We start from the raw sequence: 6,594 nt of genomic DNA on the forward strand, positions 1-6,594 counted from the left end.
TATATATATATACTCATGGGACGTGGAGTATAGTGTGGGAGTGGAGTCAAGGGAATTTTAATAAATATGTATGATATTGGGAGGAAGTGGGGGGGCGGATTGGGGAAGGGGGGTTGTCACCTCGAGGGTTAAAAGGATAACTATTGCACTGTGTTGTACAGCTGAAGTTGATTCTAAAAAATGTGTATTTCACAATAAAAAATAATAATTAAAAAAAGACTAAGAGACTATCTGATCAGAATTTAATTAAAGTGGCTCAAAAAAATGTAAGTAAAATTAAAAAGAAACCCTCTGTCACACAGTATTACTAAGCCCCATTCTCTCTCCTTTGCTTCTGTCTTCAGGAGCTTGACCCATTCCTTTATCCTTTACTATATCTGTATGGCGAGATTATGTATAGAATCTCTCATATTAGCCAAGCACTGTGAAGACATTTCACACACAATATTGATTTCACCTGACAATTACCCTAGGAATTAAGTACTGTTATTAGCCCCAATTTATTGATGAGGAAATTTAAGACTTAGAAAAAGTAAGCACCTGCCCAGATTTACACATGACTCACAACCCACTGGAAGAGCCAGGTTATGAACTCAGGCCTGTCTGGCTAAACTGCTCAAGTTTAATATGTTACCACTCGAACGGGTACTTACATTTTATAAATTCATAAATTTTTCTTCAACTTTAATTTATTAGATGATTTTGAAAATGAAAATTTCTTTTAGACCCAAGGGAACAAATTTCTAACTGTGAGATTTCAGCTAAGGTTCAGTCATAACTGGAGGCCAGGGAGGTAAGAAAGGCAGTGAAAAACCATCCTAGTTGAACTCAAATTATACCCCATAGGTGTCTAATGCAGCCAAGTCATAAGGCTAGACATGAGTAAGAAAGAAAATGTTTATGGACTTGCAACAGAGCCTCAAAGTGGTATGGTTGAAGGAGAATGATAAGGTCAGACAAAAACCATCTCCAACTTAATCGCAGGAAAGGGAAAAAAATGGGAATACACTTCAGAGTGGGGATAAAGACTGGATATACTGGTGCTGGGTTTCCCTCCTCCCTAAAATACATCCTATGACTGTACTATTCATGAGTGTAAATGTTGTCTAAGTTATTCCCAGTTAAAAAAAGAAGCAATTGACCATATCCTTTCGCCATTTTAATGTTGAGCTATTATAATCTCACATTCCAGTGGCCTTCTAACTGCATGGTTATAGTCTCCTTACACTTACTCTGAAATTGTTTTTCCATTGTTATCTTACATTATAGTCGCATCATAATGTCATGTTTAAAGGTTCCCCATACACTTGTAATGAAATCGTTTTGCAGTTCAGAATGGCATCATATTGGCACTTTAAGCAGGGTATCCATCACCCTGTATTGATAGTTTTCACAACAAAACACCCTATTTTAGTGACTGTGAAAGTAAATAGCTGTTGCCAGTGATCTGTTCCTCCATTTCAAACTTAAATGGCCTCATCTGTTTTATTTTACCTTGCAATTTTCACACCCACTGTGGTTTGGGCCAAATTTATACTCTTTGCTTTCAAATGAGAACTGTCATTCCATTGGCTCATAAATGTTTATATGACAGCCACTTGTCTGTTTTGGCTTGGCCTTTGTGTCATAGATAATTCCTTACAGTCTGATAATCGATATAGTTTGGCTACTACATTTTCAAGGCTAATGTAGATAAATATTCTGCTAATTGAAATCTAGGAGCCAGTTATTTGGTAAATGTTTTCTAATCAAACTAACTGAATATCTAAAAGTAATATATGCAACTATGAAAACTTCATTACACAATAACGCCAAAGAAAGAATTTCATTTCCAAATAGCCACACATGAAAATTTTGAGTAGTGTTTTAAGACAAAGGCTTAAAAACAGGAAATTTCAGAATAATACATATTGTATTATTATGATTAGTATCAAGAAACAGGCATTTTTATTTAATTTTTTTAAACACCATCATCACCCCTGGGTGGCTACACTTTGAGAGGTTAACAATTTGGTTCAAATCTCCACTTCAGAAATTAAATGTTGCCTAACCCAAGTCAACTCCAAACTAACTCGCACTTGGAAGTTGGCCAGGGCAGGTGCAAGTCTCCTGACAATAAGCTTCACTTTTGAGATCTTTCTATTCTCTGCTGTTAAAAGAACTATTACTGCCTCTGACACAACTCCTCTACAGCTGTTTTGACGTTTCTTCACAGGTCGGAAGAGCAAAAAGAGAATAAAAGTGATAAATTTTACAAGAAAAGATTTCTGCTAGCATTTTCAAACTCAAAGAAATTTGGCATTCAGTTGGACCTGAGAACAGAGCTTCAGCTAAGCCTTTATTTTACACAAAACTACTTATCTGTCTTTAGGAGTTAACACAGATAATGCGGATGATGCAGCCAGCAAATCTGTTGGGCCCAAGTGTTAAATACTGTAAATCCACTGTTTTAGGCATTTATGCCTGAGCTAATGCTTGAATACGTTTTCTGTCAGGAAGCAAGTGGTACTAGCTGAAGCAATGATTTTGGTCCTTGGATAAACCATGGTGCCCCAAGAAGTGACAATCAATTCTTCAAATTATCCCCCCAAATTTGAAATTGTTTTATTTAAAAACCAAATATATATGCTCCACAACAGAATGTGGCATGAACTGAAAAAGCAAGCAAAATATGATATAGGATTAAGAATCTCTCCACAATGCCCACCCCAAGTGCCACCATCTCCGTTGTTGAAGCCCTCCAGATTCTCATTTCAAAATTGCATTCAAAATGAACCCACCGAGAAAAGTGCATATTTGAATGACCACACGTGAAAAACTTGAGTGCAGTTTTAATATACTATAAGCTTAATTATAGGCAAGCTGAGTAGTGCCTGAAAAATAAAATCATATAACCTTGCAGAAGGGCATCACGATGCATTCATGTTCTATGAATGTCTGTGCTCTCTGACTCTGATATCTGCTTATAATCAGTTCTGTCTTCCACTCCTGGAAGTAACTGCTAATTCCAGACCTTCTCCAGTCTACTCAGAGGCTCAGTCCTGTGTCTCTCACTCACAGCAGTTGACTTCTCCTCCTTTCTCATTGGGAATATTGAATCCATAGGTATGATGTTATCCTCCAGCTTTCTACCCCACTGTGGCCACCACAACCTACAAGTGCGTCTACAGACACACACATTGACATTTTTCCTCTTGTTTCAGTAAACAAGGTGAGTTTTTCTTTAAGACTCATCTTCCTCCTCTGGAGCTTCATTTAATCAGTTGAACTCTCTCACTTATACCTGAAGTGAACCTCCTTTCTCCCTACTGTCTCTTCTTCAGCCTATAAACATCTTCCAGCTGCTTCCATCATTTGAAAAAACAAAAAACAAAATACTCCCTTGATTCCATATCAACCTTGACCCCATATCTCCCTCAGCTATAGCCCATCCTCTCTTCTCCTGCCAAGTTATATTTCAAAAAAACATTATCCATTTATTGCCATTCACAGCTCCACTGCAACATCTTCTAAACCCTTTTCTATTGATACTGCCCTTGTTTCAGTAGTCATCTTTTGGTGTTTCACTACTACACTGAATTCTGTTGATAATTACTCCCTCATTAATAAGACTCTCCTCTCTTGACATCAAATCTACCATCATCTCCTGATGTTCAGCATACTACTCTGACTATCCTTTCTCTCCTTTGACATGGACTTCTCTTCCTCTGTCTGCCCTTTCAGTGGTGTTTCTCCACCTTCTAAATGCTATTCCTCTTCTACCCTCATATAACCTCTTCTATCCTTTTGACTCCAACTACCACATAAAAGTGGATATGTTCTCTAGCTCTAGCTTGATTTCTCCCCTGAATTTCAGATTCAGACATATAACTGCTTCCTAAACAACTCTTCCTGGTTGTCCTTAGACATCATAAACAGCATATCTAAAGTAACATTTATTATTCCTGAATTCATCTTTTTCTCCTGTTCTCTTTCTACATTGGAATCACCACAATCCCATGAGACACCCAAACTAGAAACTTAAGAATAATCTCAGACTGATTATTTTATTCTCTACATTAGCCAAGTATTTCTGATTTAGTCAATTAAAATTTTATTGAACACCATACCTTCCTCTCAATTCCTACTGCTTCTCTGTTATTCAAAGCCCTGCTAAGCAGAAGCCAGTCTACTTATGTCTCCATGTCTACCTCCCTTTATTCAACCTTGTTGCCCTCAAATGATCTTCCACAAAACTACCAGCATGATCTATCTAAAAGAAAATCTAACCATATCATTCCCTTTCTTAAAAACACTTTAATGGCTCCCTCAGCTATAAGATATTTTCCAAGCTCTTTCACATTTCATACTTTGCCTCAAAGAGCTTGCCCCTCTGACCTCTCCAACTTCATCTCTCACTTTCCTCTGACTTGAATTTTATGGCCTAAAAACACTAAATCCTTTGCAGTTTCTCATAAATACCACATTGCTTCATAGATCCATGATTTCGCTTGGACTCTAGGGAAAATACCTCAGGCTTCTTTCTCTAGGTTGACTTTGATCTACAGATCAAGGAATGTAATTGTTGAGGTTTTTTCAAATAACACACTCAAATTACCACAGTTAGGCTTCCAGTCAATGTGGCAGAGTAGGTAAATTCTGTGCTCACCTCCTCCAAGACCACAAAAAAATTAGTACTAAACTATAGAACAACCATCATTCAGAACCACCTGAAGTTCAGCTGAACAGAAGGCCTAAAACTAAAGATATACTGAAGAAGGCACCTCGAGACTTGTAGGAGGGACAGAGACATAGAATGAACTAATCCCACATCCACTTGTGGCAGTTAGAATTCAGAAGGGACATCTCAGCTGCAGAGGTTCCCCCTGAGGAGTGAGGAGTCCCAGCCCCAAGCCAGGCTCCCCAGCTCAGGGTTACAGTGCCAGGAAGAAAAGTCCCCATAGGTTCTGGCTGTGAAAACCAGCATAGATTGTGGCTGAGTGGGACAGAGGGCTGGAGTCCCAGGTGTCCCTCTTAAAGGGCCTGCACATGAATTTACTCGCTGATAGACACACTCACTCTGAGCTCTAGTGCTGGGGCAGCAGCTCAAATGGCACCAGGGACATATAGGGAAGAACTGAATTGTCTGGCTCAGGGCAAGAGCTAGAGGGGTAGCTTTCTCCAAGACAGAAGTGTTAGCAGAAGCCATTGTTCCTTTGTTGAGCGCTCCTGTTACTCAGCCTGCACAAACAGGTGGGTGCTATATCTGAATCTCCATCAACCTGGCTAACATTGTTCGCCCTGCCCTGGTGATTCTCTGAGATCCTGCTTCATCCAACTTGCAGGCCCACTCAGGCTGATTCCAGTGGCTTTTCCAAACAAACAGCCTGTTGGCTCATGCTTCAGACTATCCTAAATTTCTCACATATTCACAAACCCCAAACAAGCAGTATCTGGCCTTGGCATGCCCTGTACCTCTTGCTAAGCAGCCCCAAGCCCAGTACTAGTGGCAGTTGGATGTGGTTTACAGCTTAGCCCCTCCCAGACACTTCCAAGCCCAGCACAAGTAGGAATCATCAACAGATCACTTTGTAGCTCATACCAAGTGGCCCCAGACAGGTCACAGGCAGCAGCTGATCTTGACCTGCACCAGAGCCCCTCCCAAGAGTCTCCAGAACCAACACAACTGGTGGCCAGCTTCAAACTACACCAGAGCACCACTCAATCACCTCCACAAATGACACACCCAAAGGGCAAACTCGGCAGGCACCAGAGACCAGTTAAAATGAATCCTGCCTTATAGGGTAGCCCCTGTATAACAGCTCCTCCACTATCAATCAGTCCTCACAACCAATCAGTCAGAGGGTCAGTTTCTCCCACTGACATACAAACAACACCCAAAGCTCAACTGCTACTGGAGGGCACACACAACCCACACAAGCAGCATACCTGGTGCATCTGACTCAAGTGACCAGGAGGACTGAGCCGTTGGACCCCACAGAACACTTAATACATAAGGTTACTCTACCAAGACTGGGAGACATAGCAGCTCTACCTAATACATAAAAACAAACACAGGGAGGCAGTTCAAATGAGGAGAAAAAGAAACAGGTTCCAAATGAAAGAACAGAACAAAACTTTAATAAAAAAATTAAACACAATGGAGACAAGCAATCTACCAGATGCAGAGTTCGTAAGGATACTCAATGATCTCAGTGAAAACTTCAACAAAGAGATAGCAAACATAAAAATGGAGGTAGAAAACATAAGAAAGAACCAGTCAGGAATAAAGAATGCAATAATTGAAATGAAGACTTCATTGGAGGGAATCAACAGTAGATTAGATGAAGCAGAGGACTGAATCAGTGATTTAGAAGATAAAGTAGCAGAGAACACCGAATCAGAACAGCAAAAATTTTAAAAGAATACAAAAAATTGAGGGGAGTTTAAGGGACATCTAGGACAACATCAAGCATACCAACATTCAAATTATAGGGGTACTAGAAGTAGAAAAGAAAGAGCAAGGAATTGAAAACCTATTTAAAGAAATAATGGTGAAAAACTTCCCTAACCTGGAGAAGGAAGTAGATATACAAGCCCAGGAAGTGCAGAGTC

This window comes from Hipposideros armiger, unplaced genomic scaffold (assembly GCF_001890085.2).
Source record: "Hipposideros armiger isolate ML-2016 unplaced genomic scaffold, ASM189008v1 scaffold_1179, whole genome shotgun sequence".
Taxonomy (NCBI): Eukaryota; Metazoa; Chordata; class Mammalia; order Chiroptera; family Hipposideridae; genus Hipposideros; species Hipposideros armiger.